Below are 23,927 nucleotides of genomic sequence, written 5' to 3'. Positions count from 1 at the left end.
TAGCAAAAGAGGGAATAATTAGATGGTGCAAAAGGTCTTTTCCCAATGATTTTGGTATCTCTGATCAGACATGCTCTGGTGGAGGAAATCCCACTGAAAACGACCACGGAGCTTTGAGTTTTAACTCCCAAACTCGAGCCTGGATCATACAAAGCAAACCCTCCGAGCCCGTGAAGGGGGTTTTGTGGAGGAATAAAGCTCATTGTCAGCTGCCGTGTTCAGACCCTTGGGAAATTGTGACCATTGTCTGGGCTATTATGGCTCAATAAAAGCTTTGCATTTCCTCATTCAGGGGCTTGAGAATCTGGTTCTGTGCTTTTAAAAATAACTCAGCGTGAGCCACAATTGGGAGCATTCACGGAGGAAATTCTTCAGCCGTTTAAAACAAAGTGAAGGGAGGGGAAAAAACCTCTCCTTAAAGTGCTTTTTTTACGTGAAGAGTGAGTGTGTCCCGGCCGTGCTTCTGGAGGAACCACAGTGAGGTTGGAGCCCGGTCCTGCTCCTGCTGAAGGTTTGTTTGCTTCCAGCCTTCAAGGATTTTGGGACCAGCACTATCCCCAATCTGGGGGATCTGCCCTGGATGCATCCTCCTGGGATGGAGGGATGGTCTGCCTCTCGTGGGTGAGCAGCTCTGGGCAGGTGGGACCAGCAGTCACTGGTGGGGTTTGAAGCATTTTGTTCTCGATGCAAAAGGCAGGAAAATGTGGTTTTTTTCCTTGGTTCTTGTGCCAGAGTCTCACCAGGAAGGGTCACTTCAGGCAAATGGAAACGTGGCCACACGCTGAAGGATGTGCAGGATTTAGGGCACCCACTCTGCAGGCTCTGGGAAAACATCCCAAAATTGTGCTGGAGTGGGGATGGGGACAGAGGATGGGGTGCTCTGAGTTGTTCATCACCCTCAGCTCTGCTTATCTGTAGAGTTTTTTTGTGCTGGGAGGTTTTAGCCCAGCACAGAAGCCCTGAACTAGTTTCCAAATCAGCTTTGGAGGTTCGTTTCTTTCCCTTTGTGTGTTCTTGGGTTTATTTTCCTTCTCCAGCGGAAATAATTATATTGCTTGTTTCCCATGTTCTGGCTCTCGATGAGGAGGAATGTACTCGGGGTTTTTTGTGTTGTGGTGGTGTTTTGTTTTGTTTGTTGGTTGTTTGTTTTTTTTCCCAGTGCAGTTTGTGCTGTTAAAATATCCCGGACAGCAATAGCTGCCCACGTACAGCACAGAAACGTGTGTTTAGTGGTTGCAAGACATGCTTGCTCTGGGTGTGCCACCCTGTTTCATTCAGTGCCTGTGTGATTGGCCATCATTAATTGTTCCATCAGGCTCAGGAGGTATCATTTACATTAGTAATTTGTGCTCTGTGCAGGCCAGAGTGACATTTGATTTTGAAATAAGTTTTGCCTTGGAGCTGCCTGTTTCTTGCAGGATGGAGAGGATGAAGTGTTGTAGAAGACACTTTTGGTAGTGAGGAGGCTGGGATGTTGTCTTGGTTTTATTTGTGACAGCACATGAATTTTAGGCAGAATATTCCTCTTCCATGCCTCACTTTCTCCACTGGAAAATAAAACCAGCATGACTTTTTCATTAGGAGCGAGCAGGAATTACTCCTCCTCCCTCTTTGTGTCTCCAGTAGCATCTGTGATATGCACAGTCTGGGGACAAGCCACAGCCCTGCAGTAATTCTGCAGTAAATTCAGTCACACCTTTTGTGTGGTTTGGTGTTGCTTAAAATTTTATAGGTCATGTGCCCCATTGAAATGATTTCCATGCCTGTGTTTGGAGGATCTGCTGTGCCCCGTTTTCCTTTGTATCCGTGTGACTGATCCGGGGCCATATGTTAACAATATAACTGCTTTTAATTTATTTTTTTTTTTTTAAACCCGTTGGTGTCTAAATATATCTAATAAAAATGCAGACTGGAGCTCTTTAATGAGGCGTAAGTCATCCCTGCCTCTCTTTTTTTTTTTTTTTATGAGACAAAACCACCTCACACCCTGGCTGCTTTTTGTGGGGACTTCTGCTTTGCATTTCTACACATCCATCACCGAGTGAAGCCTCTCACAAAGGGAAATAAGAAAAGGCAGTTTAAGAGAGCGATTTGCTGCGCTTAAACCTGAACCCTTGCAAAGTGAAAACCCCCGTGCTGTAGCCGGGGAATCACGGGCTGTGTGTGAGGATGCAAAGGGTTTTGGGGAGGAGAAAACATAAAAATCGTAGTGCTGGGTAAGTTCAGCACGAATTGTGCAGGGCAGAACAGGAGACAGGGAGCAGTTTGCAAAGGGAAAAATGTCCTTCCTTTGGAAAAATGGCAAAATTTTCAAAACGATCGTTGGAAGTTTTTTTTTTTTTTTTGCCACCCAAAGGAGAAAATCTTTTATCTTGTTGGCACCCACTGCTTGGCAAAGCCAGGGGTCGGGCTTGGGCACTGCTGTGCGGATGCACCGTCTCCAGTTTCGGGTGTTTTGGGGAGGAAATATCTTTGCTGCGGGAACAGCTCCGGTTTGCAAGTGCCTCGTGCAGCAGATGTGGCTGCGGTTTGACAGCTGAAGTCAGAGCAGGGTTGTGAAATCAGACTCCCCTCGCCGGGTGTGAAATCCCGGGAGTGGCACCAGCACCCGCTGGAGTGTTCTCCCGGAGCTGCCACGAACACTCCTCCTGGCTGCTCCTGCCGGGACAGCTGTTTGTGGGATTGTGCTGGGAAAATGTCTGCACTGAAAAAAAAATAATAAAAAAAAGAAGTTGTGTTTGTTTTGGAAGGGCCTTTTCCCTTTCTCACTGCTCACAGGTTGATCCCGTGGTCGGTGTGGTGGTGACAAACCCGGAGTTGGAACCCCGGTCTCCTTTTGCTGGAGAGGACACCAAGACTTGCCTCACCGGGCTTGAGAAGGAAGAGAAGCAGGAGAAGGGAGCCTTAGCAACTCCAAACTGTGAACAAGAACTGCAAACCGGTGTTTTGTGTAGAAAACAATAGATCTGTGAGTAATTGCTGTAGGATGAAGTAAGACAGAACAGATGACAAAGAAGTGGATGAGTTTTCTGAAATGCCGGCCCACGTGAAGAGTTTCTGAGAGGGAGGGTAGTCAAGGTTGTGGTTTTTAATTAAATGACCTCTTTTCACGGGCAGTCAAACTTTCAGACTTAGCAAAGCCTTGCATAACAGGAGGTGCTTTATTTACAGGCTGCACATTCCCTCGTGGACACAGGGGCACAAGGATAAATTATTTAATTGTAGATGTCCAAAGGAGTGAGCCAGGCGCCTGCTGGGCCCTGTTGTCCCTGTGGTTTCCCAGCTTTGCGTGTTCCCTCTCTGGCTAATTCCCAAAATCCAGCTGTTTACCCGAGTGGTCTCTCTGTTATTAATGTTAATTAACGAGGTTCTGCTCTATGAATATTCCTGTAGCTTTCCAAACACACCAAGTGCTCAGCTCCTCACCCGTGTAACGAGCTTGTACACAGTTCTGGTGGTAATTAGCTGCATCCCTCCAAGGACATGTGCCCCTCTTGGGGATGGGAGTTTTGTGGTAGTTACAGCAAGTCCCTGCTGAGACTCACTCGCAGACTTGTGCCAGGGTCGGGTTTTCAGCTTTTTTGCCCTCTGTTTTAATCATTAGTTTCTCCTCTGTGCATTCTGCTTGCTGAGCAGCGTGGTTGTAATATTAGTTCTTTTCAGATTTGCCATTAGTACCTTGTTTGAATCAGTGCTGGCAAAGTCCTGACTGGATCTGTGCTCCAGGTAGGGGTCGGATTTAAGTGTTCTTCAAAAAGCTTTTGTGCTGCAGGAACTCCTTGCTCCTTGTGCTGACAACAGTTTTGTATCTCTGCCACCTAATAACCAGCACCTTCCTCCCCCAACAACTGTATTCGAGGAAGAAATTTCCCCCTAAAAATGTGGAAGTGCTGTTTGTTCTGCCAAATCCAATTAGGGCTTTATTATCTCTCTGGTTTAATGTCCTTGCTGAGGGGATGCTCCTGTTGTGGGTGAATCATGGAATGGTTTGGATTGGAAGGGACGTGAAAAATCATCCAGTTCCACCCCCTGCCATGGCCAGGGACACCTTCCACTAGCCCAGGTTGCTCCAAACCCTGTCCAACCTGACCTTGGACACTTCCAGGGATCCAGGGGCAGCCACAGCTTCTCTGGGCAACCTGTACCAGTTTGAAACATCTCTGAAACATCTCTGATTCTCTCTAAAGCTTGGTAGAAGAACATTCTCCTCCTTTTTTAACACCCAGGGCAATAGAAGGGAAGAAGGTGGTTCCCTCTTGCTGTACAAATAAGTAATATGACCATAAATGAGAAGCAAATTATATTTTAATTTTTCTATATGTTCAGGATGGAACAGCGTTGTGAGATCAGCAGGTTTTTCCAGAAGAGGAGGGTTGTTCTCCAACATCTCTGCTTTGTCCCTGGTTTTATGTGTTCAGTATCATCCAGAAAACTCTTGGTTTGATTGTAATTTGCATTTAGATTGGCTGCCTGAAGGGAGTTGCTTGTGAGGGGAGATGGGGCTCTGTGGCTTCACTCTCTTGCAGATCTGGCTGAAAGTAATGGCATTTACATAAAAACCATTAGCTCTGTTATTGATAAACATGAAAGGCATCTATTTCATTTAATTTTCTGATGAGGAGCCTTTAATATAAGCACACAATAGCACTGAGGTAGTAACATTCCTGCCCCCCATCCCTCCCTACTGACCTCTTGTTTTAAGGGCAAGTTTTGATTGGGATTTTGTTGGTGGGGAGATGGGAAATCATTTCTGTTCCAATTTCCTGAAGTAGCCAGTTGTCTGGCTACATTGTAGGGAATTATTTAATGCTCATTTTAAGAGGTGTCTCTATTAATTGAACGGGGATTTAATGTCTCCCTGAAGCACAATTGGTCTGTGTTTGATATATAACCAACATGTATGTCTGGCAATTCTATGGATAATCTTTTCCTTAATCAAAATGGGTTTAAGCACAACTTCAGTGGCTCCTTATTAAAGGGATAAAGTGTGTTGAAACAACAAATCTATTAAAGGGGACTTCTGTGGTGCCTGGCAGATCACAGCCCACGTGTCTGCACTAACATTTGTGTAGCCCTGCATCGGTGACCAGGATGTGCCACCAGGAGCTGTGATTCACTGGCTCTCTGGTAACTGGCTTTGTGGAGCTCTTGCTGCTGCTCTCACATATAAATATCTTGCTTTTCTCCTGGGCTGGGCCAGGGCTGACCTCGGGAGCCTCCAGAGGCAGCCGGTGCCACGGTTGTTTTTAAGCATCACAGCATTTGCTGGAGAGACCTTGCTGTGAGCTTTGTGAGCTCTTTCAGTTCTTGACCTCAGAGCTGAGGGGGTGTGTGTTTCTCTCTGTTTTGCATTCCTTACCTGGCCTACTTCTTGATTTTTTTTATTTTTTTTCCCCCCTAAATTTTAAAAATGCTTCAAAATCTTTTTTTGTCGCTTTGTCCATAGTTAAAACTCTTTCTCCTCTCTGACAGGCTCCAGACAGATGAGTAGGGAGCTCGCTACAGAAGAGGAACACATTCCAGTTTTCCAGCTGATCACCCTGTACAGTGAGTATTTCAAGAATTAAACTTTCTGCAGTGCCTGATGTTGGCCTAAAACTGCCTTCAGAGGGGCACAGCATTCACTCTGCCTGCTTGGACAGTGTTGTCCTAGAAATACAGGTGTCCTTGGCTTAACTCTTGTTCTGGGAGAAGTGTTGCTCCAGCTCCTTTTGTCTGAGGTGGTGAATTGTATCCATTGGACCTGCTCAGGGCTGTGAGGAATCCACACTAAGGGTGTCCTGTGCTGCAGGATCAGGAGTGGAAATGGTCTCCAAGGCTGTTCCAGCCTTGTTGGAGGTGTGGGATGAGTGAGGAGGGTGGATGAGGGAGCTGCCATGGCACATGTCGGGGTTATTCATAAAGGCTGCTGTGAAATCAGGCAAACGAGCCTTGGCCGGACTGGTGGGCGGGAAAAAAAAGCCCTGGAAAGTTGTCTCCTAGTTCATGGTGAGGATGGCAGGTTTTCCCTGGAAGTGGAGGAGAAAATCAGTGTTTCATGGGGGATTTTTGCACATTAAAATGTCTGGCATGCGTGTTAATGGGCTGTAATAACGAGCCTGTGCTTTATGAGGTGTCTGCGAACATATTCGGATGTTCAGGTTGTAAATGCTGGGTAATCAGAACATCTTGGCCCATCTGGTGCCAGACTGGAAGGGTTATGTAGGTGTCTGCAAGCCAGGAAGATGCTCTGCTCCTGGGTGTAAAATTCAGGGGAGCGTGGGAGCTGCACCCACTGACTGAGACCACTGCACAATTCAGTTCATTGTGGCAGCCCTGGCAGGTGATTCCCGAAGGATACCACGGGATGATGAGTTTTGACACTGAAGGTGTTTGTTAATGAGAGTCAAGGATGAAATAATACACTCTGAGGCTGTGGGTTGTGTCATCAGGTTGGTGTGGATATATCCAGGGAGAAGGGCAGAGAATTCCTGTGCTTCTGGGAAAGAAGGGGAGAGAGAGGTGTGCTGATCTGTGGCTTTCTCACTGCTCCTATATCCAACCAGTACATCGTGATGGGCAGGATGCCCTTGGTTCAGGTGTGTTACATATGGATGTAGCTTGTTGTACTTCTGGATTCAGGACAGCCTGTCTTCCCTAATTTTGTGCCAGACACAGCAGCAGGGACTCTCCTCAGCTGGTCCATCGCTCCTGTGAAAAGCTCCAGGGTGAATAATAACCCTGGAAGTAGCAGAGAGGTCACCTGAAGGACAAACAATGCTATTATTGACCAGCTGTGCCACCGTGCCACGATCCTCATCGACAGCTCTAATCCCAGGCTGTGCTCCCAGGCAGATCTGCTGACTCCAGGAGCTGGAACATCGATACCATTGAATTCTCCTTCCCTTTGCATATCTTAGGGAGAAGGTGGTGAGTTGCAAGCCTGACAGCTGTGCAGTCTGCACAAGGCCAGGAGGCTGCACAGGCTTCCCCCAGGACATAATTTGGGCTGCACGACATTTATTGCGCTGGTGTCGTGTGCAGCAGGCTCAGCACTGACCTTCAGGAGCTGTTTGTGGGCCCATGGCTGGGGGAAGGAGAGGAGGAGACGAGGATTTCAGGCTTGGAGTCCTTTTTAGGGTGGAGGACAGTGATTAAAGCAAGAAGGCTGCCTGTGTGAATTTAGGTCAGTGGGAGATAGCTGAGCAAAGGGCTGCTCTTGGCAGGGAGCTGGAACAGAGGAGATGCTGGAAGCAGCCTGTGGTTGCCGTTGGAACAGAGTGGGAAAAGGACCTGTTTCAAGGGAGTCCTTAACAAGTCATTTCTATGCAAGACTCCGTGGCTCTGGATATCTGAATAACCAGGCTGGCACTGGAATCTAAAAATACTTTCAGGAGACTCCTCTTCAAACACGACCTGAGGCTTCCTGGCTCGGCAGCAGAGCCAAGCACTGCGGGGGGGTCGTGTCACAGGCCCCTTCCTGTGAGGATGTGGCATCATCCCTGTGAACATGAGCGTGGGCCTGGTGCTTCCTGTGCACCACGTGGGCTCCTGTGGTCTGTCAGCTCACAACTGCAGTTAAGAAGGATAAGGGAGAGCAGTTAATTGGCCAAGGAGGATTTGTGCTGCCTGTACCTCCTGCCTGCACTTCTCCCAGGAGCTCTGGGCAGTGAAGGGGTGGAATTCCTGCTTCTTGGATGCGGGGCACTGGGGGAGTGGAATTCCTGCTTCCTGCTGCTCTTCTTGTCAGAAGATGCTGTAGACTCTTGTCAGCTTCTTTAACACCTCAGAACACGGGAGGCCACAGGTCCATCCTGTCTCCAGCCATGGCAGGTAGGAATGTCCTTCATCTCACATCCATTTATTTGTCTCAAATGTGTTCTGAGGCTCTGTCCTGTCACCAGGCATTTCAAAGTTCACCTCTGTGTGATGAACCACTTCCTTTTGGTGACTGCACCAACTGCCAGCCCATTTAACTGCAGTGAGCTCCTGCTTGGGGAATTGTTGTTTGCACATTTGCTGGTAAAAAAAATTCTGTCAATCCCTCCCATGTCCCCTGTCAGAGGCCTCTTTTCCAGACTAAAATGTCCTGATTAATTGACTGGTCCCTACAGAGTCTTTGACCTCCATGGCCTTTGGTCCTCCTTGTCTTTGTCCATCTTCACTATTATTTTGTCCTCTTGATGGGTAACTTTTGGTCATGGTGCACATCTTTTTTTTTTTTTTTCTTCTTCTCTTGAATGTCCTTATTAGAAGCCCTGACAGAACCCTTTGGGTTTCTGAGGGCCTGTCCTTTTCCTGGAGTTCTCTCTAGGTACAACCCTGAAAAAGAAACCAGGAATTTTGATGCTCCACGTAACAATAAGCCACAGACTTTTTTTTTTTCCCTCTAAAAAGTGGAAGTTTATGTGCCTAATCTAAGAACTCTATCAGAAAAGCCACGAATAAAGCTGATAACATTCCAGTGCACTGAATCACTAGAACAATACAGTGTTCAACAAGGAGCTCTGGCTCTTTGTTCACACAAGGTTGTGTGAAGCTGTCAGCCAGGATATGGGATGTCTCTTTGGATCCTGCAGTGATTCTGTGAAACTAAATGGCTGCTGGTGTCTACTGCATCTTCTAAAAGGGGGACAGGAAACGCTCTGGGTGTTAAACCTGCTTGGTTAAGAAATGAAATCAAAAGAGAGAGTTAGATATTAGGCTTATTCAGTTAAATATAAATCAGTGTCATCAAACAGGTTCTGCAAGGGCAAGGCCTGGCCCTCCATCCCCTCTGCTTTGCATGAGTGATATTTGTTTTATCAGTGCTGTGGCTTCCCAGAAGTGGAACTGGAATGTGAGGTGAGTGAGATGTTACCTCGCAGGGTTGCAGTCTCAGCTGCAGGGAAGCTCTGCAGCCTGACCTGCCCGGGGCTGGGACAGGCCTGTGGTTTTCACCATCTGCCCTGACTCACATCTGTGGCTTTTGTGCTGCCCTGAGGTGAGTCAGGGCTCCCACAGGGATGATTAAAGCCCTGCCCTGTGGGCAGCCTGGGAAACCTGGGCCTCCCTTCAGCTGAATCAGAGCTCCAAGGATCATCCGGAGCAGTTTTCCCTAGTGTTGAGGCTTTATCTTCCATATCTTCGAGCTCCACTGCTCTTTCTGCCACTGTGCTTTTCTTTCCTCTCTGCTGCCTTCCCCAGTGCTTCCTTCCTGCCTTTAAAAGCAAAGAACCCCCAGAGCCACCCAGACCTGTCTGGGCTTTTTTGGTGGCTTCTGTTCTGCACAGAGGAGCCAAAGGACCAAATCCTGGTGTCAGTTTTCTCCCCTGTGTGTGTCAGCAAATGCACCATCATTTCACTGCACAGATTTGTCCAGACACTGGTAATAAAACACCAGCTCCCTAAAGCCTCTCCTGACCTGCCAGGATGTGTCACCCTGCTCACACAGTCCTGAATCCAAGGACTGTGGAGTCCTCCTGGACAGAGAACAGGAGGAGGAGGAGGAGAGAGAGGGAGAGAAATACATCCAGAAATTACAGGTTGGTTTCAAGTCTTATCACTGCTCAGGGCATCTCAACCCCTGCTTGTTGGTGAAGACTGGAGGCTTTTGATTCTTTCCTTGCCTATATATATATATATATAAAGATATATAGAGATAGATATATATATAAAATATATATTTATGGTTCTTTCTCATTCTTCTTTTTACATTTATGGGGAGTTGCACAGAGCCAGCTCGGCAGCCCACAGACATCCCACTATAACAATTTAGCAAGATAGTAAATTAAGAGTAATTTCTAATCTGGTTGGGAGGAGAACAGCCAAATTGGCTGTTTCTCCTGTTGGTTTCAGCATTATTTTTGGCCAGGCAATCCTTGGAGGGTGTAAATGCACCAGACACAGATCTCTCTGCAGGAGGGATCAGCTCTTCCTGGACAGCACTGGAACACTGCAGCTCTTTATTTATATTTTACTCTTTTTTTTTTTTTCCAGTACACTGGGTGAATAATACATCCAGTGTGGAAAGGGCTTGTAAAATGCTGAGTTGTGTGTTGGAATTTTGCTCTGCCCAGGAAAATCTCTTGTGATGAGAGTCTCCACACAGGGGAAGCTTGGGGCGAGGGAAGGTTTGGAGACCTCGCCGGGATCCCTGCTGGGATCCAACCACACCGGGGAAATGTTGTGCTATAAATGGGGAACTGGGAGAATCCAGCCCTTGCTGGGGACTTTTCCATTTAATGCAGCCATTGAAAGTGGCACTGGAGGCTGTGTGGGACAATGCTGTGGTGGAGGAGCTGGAACAGGCAGCCTTTGTGGCACCATCACAAAGCTACCAGTATGTGCTGGAGGGCTCCTGCTTGCTGAGACTGTAATATCAGCCCAGGTCCTGTTCTCCTCCCCTCCCTGGCAGGAACTGGGTTGTATTTGGGGAGAATAAAGTCCCTGTTTGTGTGTTTATTTCTTTTCTGCTCACAGTTCTTCTTGGATCACGTGGGGGTTAAAGGAAAAGAGCTCAAGGGAGGAGAAAACCTCGAGGTGAGATCCGTCCCAGAGTGTTAGGGCAGGGCTGCAAGGCTCCATCCCTCCTCTTGCTCTCCACAGCTCCCTGGCAGGAGGTTGTAGGGAGGTGAGGGTCAGTCCTCCTCCCAGGGAACAAGGGACAGGACAAGAGGAAACAGCCTCAAGTTGTGCCAGAGGAGGTTCAGGTTGGATATTCGGAAAAATTTTTTTGTGGAAAGGGTTGTCAAGAGTTGAAAGGGGTGGAGACACATGGAAGTGTTCAAAAAACATGTGAATGTGGCACTTGAGGACATGGTTTAGTGGTGAGCATGGTGGGGGTGCTGGGTTGACAGTTGGACTTGGTGATCTTGGAGGTCTTTTCCAACTGTAACAATTCCATGATTCTTCTCTGGGTGTTTCTACTTTTTTTTTCATTATTAAATAACAAAGATTCTGTCCCAAGAATGGGGTTTGTAACCCTGGGGACTGGCCAGGTTTTGGTTTGATTTAGGAACTTCAAGGGCGTGTAGTGATAGACTCTGAGGAGGCTGTAAAGCACTTTCCAGAGCCTAAAGGGGCTCCAGGAGAGCTGGAGAGGGACTTGAGACAAGGGCACGGAGAGACAGGACAAGGGGGAATGGCTTCCCACTGCCAGAGGGCAGGGAGAGATGGGAGATTGGGAAGGAGTTCCTGGCTGGGAGGCTGGTGAGGCCCTGGCACAGGTTGCCCAGAGAAGCTGTGGCTGCCTCATCCCTGGAAGTGTCCAAGGCCAGGGTTGACGGGGCTTGGAGCAACCTGGGCTAGTGGTGGAAGGTGTCCCTGCCCATGGCAGGGGGGTGGAACAAGATGAGCTTTAAGGTCCCTTCCCACCCAAACCATTCCATGACTCTCTGAACTTCTGGCTTCGTTTATCCAGGAGCAGGTACTGGGAGCACTCTCAGCTGGGATTTTAAGTGTATCTGGATTTGGACACCTGGGAAGGGAACGTTGTTGAGATGAGAGCGCTGCAAGGTGCAAAGGCTGAGAACAGGTGAAAACTCCTTTGTGATATGAAATTATTGCAGTAATTATTTGCTGTAATAAAGCTCTTTCAGAGCAGTTGAAAAGATATTAAAGGGACTCTCCAGGAGGTTTGCATAACCGTGGCAATGGCTGGGAAGTTGGGAGCAATGTGCCAGTGGCACTGATTTGTTTCTCTTGAGTAAAAAATCTAGAGAGAGCCGGATGTAAACGCTTTCTAGATCCCCTCAGGCTTGATAAAAACTTGACTAGGGAAACTTCAGTTTGGATAAAAGTGAACTGGCTCACTGAAGGTTTTTCTACACTGAGGCTTCACGTGGTACTTTGGAGGGAGGCCCTCGAGAACAGCTGTGGGAAGCACAAGTGAAATCCTCCTGGCTTTTCTGTGAGCGAGGAAGTTTCCAGTGCAACTTGATCACAGAAGGCCCTGATATGAAAAGGCTTTACACTGTGGAATTGTTCAGTCATCACTCAGCAGGATAATTGGTTTCTGATTAGGAAGAAAATATGGCTGAAGGTTGGTGTTTGAGGTCCTGAAGTCCTCTTGAAAAGGCAAAGCTCTTGCTCGGTGCCGGTTCTCCCGAGAGCAGGATGCTGGAGACTCCTCCTACGGGCATGGATGTGGCAGCTGTTGTTGTTTAAACAGCTCTTTTCTCCCTCCTTCACACCCCTTCCTCCTCTTCAAAGGTAGAGTGGGAATCAGTGGTGTTGTTTGTTCAAAATTAATAGCGAGGTTATTAAACCTTTGGCTGCTGGAGGTGTTTCTGTCACGTGTTTCCTGTGCTCGGTGGCTCTCGGACCTGCTGCTCCCTGGGTGTTTTTAGCTGCTGGTGCTGGTGACTGCAGGGGAGTTATTTCTTCTCTTCCCTCCTCCAAAGTGACTCAGGAGCCAAAAGCAAGCCAAAGTTTGTACCTCTCACAGGCAGCAGAAAGGCTGATGGGGAAGTCACGGGCATCTCGCTGTGGGGATGATGCTGAAAATCTTAGGAGAGGAATTCTTGGTCCAGAGCAGGGGGTGCAGCTTTGCCTCTGTGGGAAGGCTCCTGGGCAGAACAGGATTCACTTCTGCCTCTGCCAACAGGACAGCCTGGACCTGCATTAGATAGTGCTGCAGAAAAACCTACCAGAGGCTTGGAATTCAGGAATATCCTGAGTTGGAAGGGACTCACAAGGAGTCCAACTCGTGGCCCTGCCCAGGACACCTCAACAATCCCACCCTGCCCCTGAGAGTGTTGTCCAAACGCTCCTTGAGCTCTGGCAGCCTTGGAGCTGTGGCCACTGCCCTGGGGAAGTGGGACTTGAATCTTTGTTAGCAAACTATGAAGGGTCAGATTGTTATTTTCCATATTAGTATTGAAAAGAGAGGGGGAAGATTTTGGAAGCTGGTGCTGTCAGGCTGGATCAGGAATGAGATCAGTTGTTGCTTGGTGCCTCAGCCAGGGGTGGCTGCTCTTTGGACAGAATGGATCTTCCAAGACCTGAGCTATAGCCTGTGAGGAAGTTCCTAGGAAAGCATTTTGGGAGGAGAGATTGAAGTTGGGAGGGGTGGAAGGGGATTATGGTGCTGCACTGAAACTGCCCCTAAGGAAAGGAGGATGCACTTCTTCCCTGTTCCCTACTGTCTTCTATGTGGAGCCACCTGGATCCTCTGCTTCATCCTGCTGATCCAGCTGCTGCCTTTCCCTGTGGACAGATTTGGAGTCCTTTTAATTCTGTCTGGAGTGCTCACTGTGAGGCATCAGAGAGCTGATGCCTTTGAGGAGGGAAGGGAGCCTTCGTCAGGTCTCCAGGGAGCTCATTTATACAGATACTCCTGGGTTCACCAGCCAAGTGTGGCTTTGTTTCCACGTGCTTTTCCCTCTGAGATGGAATCCAAAGAGCAAGGCCAAGTGTCAGCCTGCTGCTGAGCTGCAAAATTCACCCTCTTGGAGCTTTAGCACGAAAAAGGGGGAGAATTGACAAAATATTTGAGCTGAATGGGATTTTTTTTTAACCTTTCTGGTCAAGGTTGGGTTTTGTTGCTCTCTCTCAGCAAGTTGTGGATTCTTTCAACCTTTAACTTTCAGACTAAAGCACTTTTTAATAATTAGGTTGTTTTATCAGTGATACCAGCAGAAGATCAGAAAGGTGTGTGGGAAAAGAGTGATCTCACCCTTTCCAGCTCCGATGGGTATTACTGTGAGGTTGGAATTTATTTCAAGACAGTAAAAAATTGTAAATATTTAAAGAAGTGAAGTGTGTCACAGCTGCATTTTTTTCCAAGCCACGATTAGAAGAGGAAAAAACCATTGAGAAAGAAATTGGCTCCTTTGCTGTTGAACTGAGCTTTGCCTAATGGCCAAAATTAAAAGTTTTACCTGTGTACCTTGAGCACGGTTCAGTCTCTTCAGAAACTTCTCGGAACAGAGCGCAACCTGACTGGGAAAGCTTTTAAAAAGCCTGTTGGAAATCCCCAATCAGCAGGTGGTAGATGGAAATACCAACAGGAGAAAACAGCCACATCTTCTCCCTGGATTTGTTTTGGGAGAGGTTTTCCCTTCTGTGGAGAAGGTGGATGCAGTGACAGAGGAGCGAGTGCTGAAACCTGATGCCACTGCTGGGTCTCCTGGTGGTTTTTCTTGCTCAAATGAAGGCCCCTGTTTTATTTTTTCTCTTTCCCTCTGTTCATTTTATTCAGAGTAAGTGTTCCCATTAGACAGTGTGTGTGTGAAGGGCTCCTGGCTCCTGTCTGAGCTGGATAATAAAGGGAATAAGCCAAGAGCAGCATAATTTATTACATGTGAAGTGATTCTCTTCAGAGCACTAATGAGCGCTGACCCAAGCACAGGTAAATTGTCTGTAGGGTTTTTTTTTCCCCCCCTTTCCTCTGAAACCTCTGATCATTTCCCTCCCCAGGCAACCTGTCTTTCACCACCATTAGCCTTGTCTCAGTTTTTGTCTACATTCCAAAGTTGAACCACTTTCTCCACAATTGATGTGTGCTCCCGTCGGGCGGAGAGCGCGACGCTGCTATAAAAGCATTTATAATAGAATGGCTCATTCCTGTGTTGGAGAGGGATAATGGACGTGGGATAGAGCTCTGGAGTTAGAAAGCTCTCTAAATTTAGAGTGAGGTTGTGCATTGTAGCTGAACTGATCTCAAACTGGTGCTGCAAGGAAGGGTTTTGCTCCCAGCCTTGTGCTCTCACTGATCTTTTTGCGCTGATACGTCTCTTTATCCTTCCCTCTCAGTCCAGAGTTTCCTTCCAGCTTAACTCCCTGATCCAGCTCACTGTGGATCACTTGAAAGCTGGGGAAGAGATCTCTCTTTTCAGCAGCATCAGGCCATTAGAGCAGCTGAGCAGTGATGTGAAACCACATCCTAAACGAAGCCTCTGTGCCAGGAGCGTGTCAGTCTTTGAAAGGTATTTGCAGTCGTTCTGTTTTCTCCTCTGTGGCAAGTGATGTGTGGGGCAGCCACGGTAAAAGCAGTGCTTTCCTGCTGCTTGCTTATCCTGAGGAAAGTTATTCTTCCTGGAAACAGCTGCATTTGCTGACAGGCCCCCAAAAGAAGTGCAGAGAACTGTGGGCAGGTCACGTGCTCTGAGATGTTTTGTGTGTTACAGCCAACTTGGAAACTAATTTTAAAAAAACAAAAGGTTTTGCTGGGTTTTTTTGCTGGATGTTGTTGGATAGTTAATGGATTTAATTCCTGGAAGCGTTCCTTCCCCAGGGATCTTTCCAGAGTCATTAAAGTGAGTGAAGGATGATCTGGAATAGTCTGCTGCTTGTCTGGAACACTTGCTGGACGTGGGAGCTGCAAAAAGGGCCCTGAGGGTTGCAGGGTGAAAACAGAGGTGAGGGGCAGCAGAAAGGTTACTGTAAATATGAAATACAGATGATGTGTGATTCTGTAAATATGAAATACAGATGATACTGTGGTGCTGAAAACCCCCCAACCTTTAACTTCAAGGACAGCACTGAACCCCAAAAGGAAAATGATATTATAAGGCCACAAATAAGCAGTGACTGAGAGTGTTAAAAGGTGCCTTTTAGTCATGAGATGTGCAGCTTCCAAACAGTGGAAAAAAGGGGAATTAGTTCAACAGCTGTTGGGCTCTTTCTAAAACATTTCAGGGAGGACTTTGAGGTGGTGACTGCAGCAGGTTGTACTTGATGTAGGAGGGTTGGAGCTTGTTTACACTCCCTGTCAAGGTTCAAGGCTGAGCAATACCTGTTATGTGTGATCTGTGTGTGTGGTGTTTGCCTCCCACGAGGGCAGGAGAGGGGGAGCACAGGAGGGATTATTGGTCTCTAGAAGCTCATGACAAGAGCTGCAAGGTGGCCTTTACAAAGTGCTTCACCCCCAGAGGGATGTGGGGCAAAAATCTGCTGTGTTTTGCTCATTTGGGGCTTTGCCTTGCAAAACACTTTCATTGAGGATTTAAATGCAATTTCCAGATGTCAGTGTGATAGTGTTTTTTAGTGCTGTGTTTTGAGGGGGCAGCGTTTGCTGAACATAACCTTGGGCAAAGTTTAAAACAAACAAACAATCAAAAAAAAAAAGCTAAATGGGAAGTGATGAAGAGTTGGCAGGGATACAACTATGGATTTGTGTGGGAAGGCCAAAGATGTGCTCTGGCTCTTATCCTAATGTGTGGAATAACAAGGCCTGGCCACTGCCCCTTGCCTAGAGAGGCAGAAAGGGAGTCCCTGCTAGTGCTGCTCCTCCTGCAACCTCGAGTCTGAGCCTCAAACCTCTCCTTGGGTTTAAGAACAGATGGCAAAGGGGCAGGAGAAGGCCAGAACCAGTCCAAACCCAGGAAATGTTTGTGGGAAGGACCCCAGAATATCAGCTAGAAAGGTCAGCACAGCTGCCTTGGATGGCACTGTGTGTTAGAACACAGCAACAGTTCTCATCTGGAGCTGCCCCAATTCCAGGCTTGTCACCAAGATGAAGTGGACTGCAAATACACATGTTTCTGTGGGAATTGCTCTGAATGCAGAGCACCTTTAATAATGTCTCAATATCTACCTCACTGTGTGCACTCTTAATATAACCAGAAGCCAAGGGCACAGGTGGAATTATGAGCTAAAATGCTTTGACTTGGTCACTAGAAACTAATAAGTGTTGTTGAGAGGCATTATTTTAACCCCTGAGTGAGCAGGTTGGAGAAGCAGCTCTGAGCTGGATGGTAAAGAATCGTGCAATATCCAGAGCTGGAAGGGACCACAAGGATCATCCAGTCCAACCCCTGGCCCTGCACAGGACACCCCAAAATCCCACCCTGTCCCTGAGAGCATTGTCCCAGCACTCGTTGAGCTCTGGCAGCCTTGGGGCCATGCCCACTGCCAGGGGGAGCCTGTTCAGTGCCCAAACACCCTCTGGGGGAAGAAACTTTTCCTGATACCTCTGCATGGGAAGAGCACGAGGTGGATCTGGCACGTTGAGCTGGGTGGAGAGAGCATTTTGGGTCCTACCTCCCTGGAGAGGTCAGACAGGGGGTAACTAAATGCAGCAGCAAACACCTGCTGGCTCTACCCCAAACATTTCCAATGTGTCCTGGCTGTGCCAGGTTACAGCAGCATTTGTAACACTGGGATTGCACATCCTGGTTCCCTGGTGAGGTTTCAGCTTTTCCTGGGTCTTTGGAGCTGCCTCTACCTTGGATTAGCAGGGAGATGGTGCCCCTGGGTGGGGCAGTGACAGAGCTGAGTTGCCAGTGATGCTGTGTCATGGTTTTGCGAGCCATACCTTCCATCTCCTGTGGAAAGTTGTTGTGACCCTGGAAGCTCCCAGGTGAGGCACTGGATTAGTCCAGGGAAAGGTTTCCACCTTCTCCTTTTGGTCTGAACTCTGCCTGCAGCCCTGGACAGTCCCCTGCCTTACTGAGCACAGTGACCAGATGGTGGGGAAGTCTGTGCTGTGCCCTTGAAGTTACACTCTAAACATACGTGGAATATAAGTGCTACATCCATAAAAGGCATCATTAAATCTACTTCCAACTGAAATAGATACTAAAATCAGCTGCTTCAGGGCTTGGGGATTTTTTGAGCAGGGAAGAACTCCAAATATGTTTATTTTCATGGTAAGATCACAGGCACCGACCCCCACTGTGTATTTTGATGCTTTAGTTCACATGTGTGTTTATGCATTTTCTTCCTGACCTTGCAGATGTTCTCAGCTGCTCTTTGTAGATCCAACAAACTGACCCTTCCCCTTTTAAATACAGAATGTTCCATGTCAGTTTAGCAAATAATTGAGTGGTTTTCTTTAGAGGAAAGGCTCTTTTTTTACAGGACACAGTTCTGCCCTGCCAGTGAAGGTGCCTCAAATACTTGGAGGCTACAAAATGGTGAAGGGTCTGGAGGGGCCATACAAGGAAGGACTGAGGTCACTGGTGTGTTCAGCTGGAGAAGAGGGGACTGAGGGGACACTCTTTGGGGTCTCCAACATCCTCCCAAGGGGCAGCTCCCATCCCTGCTCCACGTGAGCCGTGACAGGACCTGAGGGAGTGACTGGAGCTGTGCCAGGGGAGGGTTAGGTTGGATCTCAGGAAAAGGTTCTTTCCCCGGAGAGTGGTCAGGCACTGAACAGGCTCCTCAGGGAATGGTCACTTCCCAAGGCTGCCAGAGCTCCAGGAGTGTTTGGACAACACTCAGGGACAGAGTGGGATTTTGGGGTGTCTGTGCAGGGCCAGGTGTTGAACTTGATCCTCGTGGGTTCATTCCATCTCAGGATATTCCATGATTCTAAGGCAATATGGAAAGACTGAGTCACCTCTGAAGAGGAAAACCAAAGGAAGAGCAGAAAGAGCAGCTGAATTGGGTTTTTTTTTTTTTACAACTCACCAAGGGATGGTGTTGCTTTATAGTTTGTTTGTAGTTTGCCCTTATTCATCTCTTATGACCCTCGTGGCCAGAACTGGTTTGATGGTTTTTTTTTCTTCAGAGTCAAGAGTTCTGTTGGTCAGAGGGGAACAAGAAGGATCAGCTCCATCCTGGCTCTGTGCTCTGGAAAACTGCTGGACTGGGAAGGCTAATCTGTGTTTTTAGCGGTGCATCCATGGGGCGCTTCCTAAGCAGGAAGAGCAGATAGCTGATGTTAAAAGGGCCTGAAAAAATTCACCCCCCTCTCTGCAGAATAAGGATAAATACTTCTTGATCCGCCAAGAGGGGCTGTGTGGGTTTAATTAACGTTTGCCAAGTGCTCGTGGATCACATCTTTCATCTGAGAATCTGAAGGCAAAATATCTTCTCGCTCAGCGTCGCAATTATTCCTCCAGCTGTCGCGAGCTGTGCCAACAAAAACCACTCTCCTGTCAGCAAGGGATTGGTGATGCCTTGTGACTTGTTTGGATTTTGATACTCTCTTTCCCCCTGCTCCTTCTCCTCACACAAAATACAGCGTGTCCTCCAGATTTTGGGGGCCGCAAACTGTTTGCGTCTCGTGTTCTGTTCGTTCTTGTGCCCCTTTTTTTTGTCTCTCTCTTCTTAAAATATTTTTGATCTTGGGTTGTTTTGTTTTTTTTGGGGCATCTTTTTTAAAATATTGCCGTGATTTATAAAATCCCTCCCATGTTTTATTTTAAAGTGGATGTGAAATACAAGATGAATTCCTCCACTCCCCGGACTCAGCTTTCCCCCAATTCCTGCTCGTGGCATTTTGGGAGTGAAGACCTCCAGCTTTGTTCTCCCAAATACTCCTTTTATTGCCAGCAGTGCTTTGTGAGAGCCTCTTAAAAACCGATATTTCTCAATTTTAGTTTTAAAGGAAGGCTTTAATGTACATATATATTCTCCCAGAAAATAATGTTACACCTGCAGTTTATAAATTAAATAATTACGGATTCTACCCATGTTGAGGTTCAGCCTTTCTACAAGACCAGAAGCACATCTGAGCCCCCCCCCCCAAGCCTGTGGCTCAGGTAACTGTGGCTGTAACTGTTATCCTGGTGAGGATTCATTAATCTTGACTTAAAAAGCAGATGAGATTTAAAATCTAATTTTTTTTTTTTTTTTTTTACTTGAAGAAAGCTCAAACCATCATTTGAAGTCTTGGAACCTTTAAGCTCGTAATTATCTGTGGGAGTGACGACTACAAAGGAGTGACTTCAAGAGCAGCTGCTCTGGGCTGCTTTCATCAACCTGTGTGTTAAAGCTGGGTCTGTTTGCTTTAGCACTTAAACCCTGGCTCCTGTTTGCCCTTCACATGGAATAATGTGGGAGAAGGAGCTGGGGTCTGTCCCGCCTCCATTAGAAAGGGAACTGGTTCTCTGTGACATTCCCTTGTTGCTGGCAAAGGTTTTTAGAGCCACAAAAATCAAATGCAGCGCGATAACTCCTTTCCTCCCCTTCAAATTCCGAGTTCTAAATCACAAAATGTGGTTGTTCTCTGCCCTGTGCTTTTGGCTTGAGGGGTTTGATGCTCCAAATTGGAATTAATCTCCCTGGTTCCCACTAAGGGGAGAGTCATGCGGCTTCTCCGAGATTTGTGTCCGTGTGAACTGCACCATGGGAGTGGAGATGTCTGACTCCCACTTAAAGTGGGGCAAGTTTCTGCTTCCCAGAAGGGAATTCTGAATTCTGCCAAGTGTGTGTCGTTGATGGTTTGTGAAATCATAAATCTGAACACGGTGCATTCGCTCCCCTCCTTCCCGGGGACTCGGATGTGTTGAGTGAGGACAGCAGGAGCTGGGATGGGATCCCTGTGTGATCTCCCACTGCCTCCCTGTGCTTTGGGGCTTGAGAGGGAATGGAAAATCTGTGACTTAACCAACAACTTTGATTAAAAAAGCTGAGATGAGCCCATCTGAGCACCCCAGTAATCCTTTGCTCTTTATGCAGCTGCTGAGGTCTGAGCTGTGGCAGCACATTCCCTGCTGCTCCTGGGCTGTGTCCTCCAGGGAAGTGGGTGTTCCAAGAGGGGCATTCCAGTGCTGCTTTCAGCTGGGGGAGGTTTTCTTGTTACTTTTTGGTAAAGAGCTCCTGATGCTTTCATGAGAAATGTCAGGAAATGTTACCTGGTGTTTGGAAATCAGTTTTCCTTCGCTGTCTGTTTTGGAAGGGTTGGTTTTTCCTGTCTCCCTTTTCCATCTGATGATTGTGGGCCTCATTTGTGGCAGTGCATGTGTCTCTTGTGGCAGCTTGGTTGTTCCTAACCAGCAACCCTGGGTGGTGGAATCCCAGAATGGTTTGGGTTCAAAGGGACCTTAAACCTCCTCTCATTCCACCCATGGGCAGGGACACTTTCCACTATCCCAGGTTGCTCCAAGCCCGACCAACCTGGCCTTGGACACTTCCAGGGATGGGGCAGCCACAGCTTCTCTGGAGACAGGTGGCTTTGAGGAGAGACTTGGAAGAGGAAAAGAAGACAGCTATAGAAGCTGCGTGTGCAGAGTTTGTTTCTGTAACCCCGAGCTCAGGTGATGGATGAGCAGAGTGAGAGGAGCCACCAGGGAGGCTGCAGAGCTGCACCCCTGGATCAGGAGCCAAACTGCTGCTCCACCTTGTGTCATCCTGTGGCTTTACTGCTGAAAACTGGGACTCCTGCTGCTCTTAAAGGGCTTTGTCATGTTCCAGTAACGCTTCATCACCTGAGGAGAGCTCAAAATCACGTCTCTGAAACTGCAGTTCTGTGCTTTGAAGAACAGCTCGGCGTGTCCTTGGCAGACGTTTCCTTTCTCTGCAGATACAGGGAGCCATCATCACATCGTCCTGTTTTAGCTGCTCTGGGGCTCCTCTGTTCCTGGGGCAGAGGAGATCAACAAGCAAGTTTGTCATTGTTTGCTTCCTTACATGTTCCTTAATCCCAGCACCTGAGAGGAAGGATTTTCCCCCATCTCTCCCTCTTGTTCAGTTTATCTCATCGAAAACCTTTTTGGGGTGGAATTAATTGGCGAGCCGTGTCTCGGGAGCTTCAGCTGGAATTGTAGCCATCCCTCCCTTTAAAAATTGGGTGGAAATCCATTTCTCCTGTCAGCCCTCTCCACTGTCTGCCTGCCCCAGTGGCCTTTTCCCAGCACACTGGCATTTCTGAAGCCGGGTGAGTTATTCCCTTCCACTGCTGTGCCGTGTTCTCCCTAAACTGCTGTGATCGATTCCATTCATTCCCTCCGAGCAGCCTTTTTCACTTAACACAGTCAACACACTAAAACAGGCTTGGAAAACAGATTTGTTATTCCTTAATATTTTCAAACTCCCCAGTCTCCCATTTTTGTTTTATTTTAGCAGAAACCTCCTGTTGAAATCTTTTGTCAGAGCTTCGTATCTCGCCGTTTAACAACTGGCTCTGGGCTCCAGCACACGAGTAACGGCCTTAAGCATCATATAATGCTTCCCATTCCCAGGATCTCTGAGCCCTGGACACCTATACATTCCCAGCTCTGGAATTACAGCTATTTGGGAGGTGGAAAGATGGTTATCAACTGGAAGAGCAGCGCCACGCTTCTGGCTGGAAGGAATGGCTGGGAGGTTCATGGCTCATCTGCACGTGGATACACAGGCAGAATAATCACAGTTCAGCTCCTTGGGTTCAGTTGTTTGAAGTTTATGAAATTCAGTTCTTGCTCTGAATGAAATTTGCCTGGAGGTTTGTCTTAATTTACTTCCAGAGTCAAAATTAAGGTAATTCGAGTGAAGGTCACTTCTGCAAAGAGAGGGTTCGTGTGGTTGGACTAATTGACTTGGATTAATACCCTTTTAGTTAAAATAGAGTCATTTGCACAGAGCTGGGGGAGGATCCAGGACTTCTTGCTGCTGTCAAGGAGTTCTAAACTACCTTTTATTTTATTTCTTCCCTATTTCTGTGCCTTTGCTTCTGTATTTCTTTGTTGGGCACTGGGTGTTTGTATCACTGACCATGAGATAATGTAGGTTGTGCACAACAAATCCACCCCACCATCAAAAGAAATCTGCCTTCTCTATGCAATAAAATGCCTTAAGTTGAGCAGAGCAGCATTAATTTGAAATTTATTTTAAAGCCAGTAATGTTTTTTTTTTTCTCCAGCACAGTAAGAGGTAAAAGCATCCTGGATACTTATAGGAAATCACAATTTTTGCTTACATTCTTTTTAAAATGTACAATGAAAACAACATTTGTGTGGAATGTGAAGGTTTTAAAGAGGGTCCAAAGTGAAAACACTACATTAGGCAGCTCATGGATCTGTTTTCCCATGGAAAATGCTTCTTCCTTGTGGGTCTAGTAAAGGCTGGATAATCTCACTTAGAACTTGATTCTCAGATTTCAGGACAAGTCTGCTTTGAACCTCTTGAATCTGCACCCATAATCCATCCTTCCTGGCAAACCGGTGCTGATTTTCCTTGTAAAATCCATAAATGGAGGCAAAGGAAGAAAAACAAGCTCTGGGATCTCGGAGCAGAGGGCAGAGCTGCTGCTTTTGCAGGTCCCTGGGAGAAAGGAAATTTCAGGCAATTTCCTCCTCTCAAGCTGCTGTTCTTTCTGTACATATCGACTTGTAAATCTTGTTCCTCCTCCAGTTCCTGCGAGGAGAGAAATGCTTTGCACGGAGCAGAACTGGAGCAGGCAGCATTGGGAAGTGTGAGCAGGAGAGAAGGGACCCACCAGTGCTCTCAAGCACCACAATTTAAATACAATTTCTCTCCATAAAAGCCACTCTTTAACATTAGAACTTGTGTATTTTAGCTTGAGTAGTCATCCTTTCCACTGAATGATGGTGCTGCATTTTAATTGTAGTAAATGACCCAGTTGGGGTGTTTTGGGGCTGTTTGGTGACCTGGGATCTCTCCTGCCTGACATTTGTATCGACAGCTTTGATTGGCATCAGGGATTTTTGTCCTGGCGTTGCTGCCAGCCTGTGAGGAAGGACATGAAGCTTCTGGGAGTTGGACTTTTGTGTGTGGGTCCCTTTTTGCCAGGAACAGACACGTGAGCCCCCCCAGCCAAAATCCAGGGTGAGCCTCTGGAGGAAGCACCGATTCCCGACTGCAGGAGCTGCAGGAACACGTGGGTTTACCTCCTCTCCCCTCATGCTCATCTGCAAGCACTTAATAATAAATACAGAGTGGTCTGGTCTCCTGGATCTGCTGTTTTTCAGGGCTTCCAGAGTCTGCTTCAAGGCAGGGGAGACCAGTCATGGTGTTGGCAGCACTTCCTGAAGGGAAGTGGAGGTGGAAGGCTGAGAACTGTGGATAGGTATAAAATCATGGAATGGTTTGGGTTGGAAGGGACCTTAAAGCTCACCCTGTTCCAACCCCTGCCATGGGCAGGGGCACCTTCCACTATCCCAGGTTGCTCCAAGCCCCATCCAGCCTGGCCTTGGACACTCCCAGGGATCCAGGGGCAGCCACAGCTTCTCTGGGAATTCCAGCCCAGCCCCTCCCCACTCTCCCAGCCAGGAATTCCTTCCCAATATCCCATCTAAACCTACCCTCTTTCAGCCCAGAGCCATTCCCCCTTTATCCTGTCTCTCCATGCCCTTGTC

At 47.5% G+C, this 23,927-nt stretch overlaps 1 protein-coding gene across 4 annotated transcripts in view; it reads left to right on the top strand.

The window, feature by feature from the left end:
- EXTL3 (exostosin like glycosyltransferase 3) overlaps positions 1-23,927 on the top strand; it is a 136,113-nt gene that overhangs the window by 37,863 nt on the left and 74,323 nt on the right. For 3 of the 4 annotated variants that reach the window (XM_027665101.1, XM_027665103.1, XM_027665099.1), the window contains exon 2: positions 5,473-5,547. The gene's annotated coding sequence lies outside the window, so the exon portion shown is untranslated. Of the gene's footprint in view, positions 1-2,778; positions 2,969-5,472; positions 5,548-23,927 lie in introns of all 4 variants that reach the window. The other variant, XM_027665100.1, reaches the window with a different exon arrangement.

The sequence above is a fragment of the Corapipo altera genome, unplaced genomic scaffold (assembly GCF_003945725.1).
Source record: "Corapipo altera isolate COAL_440 unplaced genomic scaffold, ASM394572v1 164, whole genome shotgun sequence".
Lineage (NCBI taxonomy): Eukaryota > Metazoa > Chordata > Aves > Passeriformes > Pipridae > Corapipo > Corapipo altera.
The sequence above is the reverse complement of the archived record's forward strand: the minus strand, read 5'-3'. Positions and strand labels throughout refer to the sequence as shown.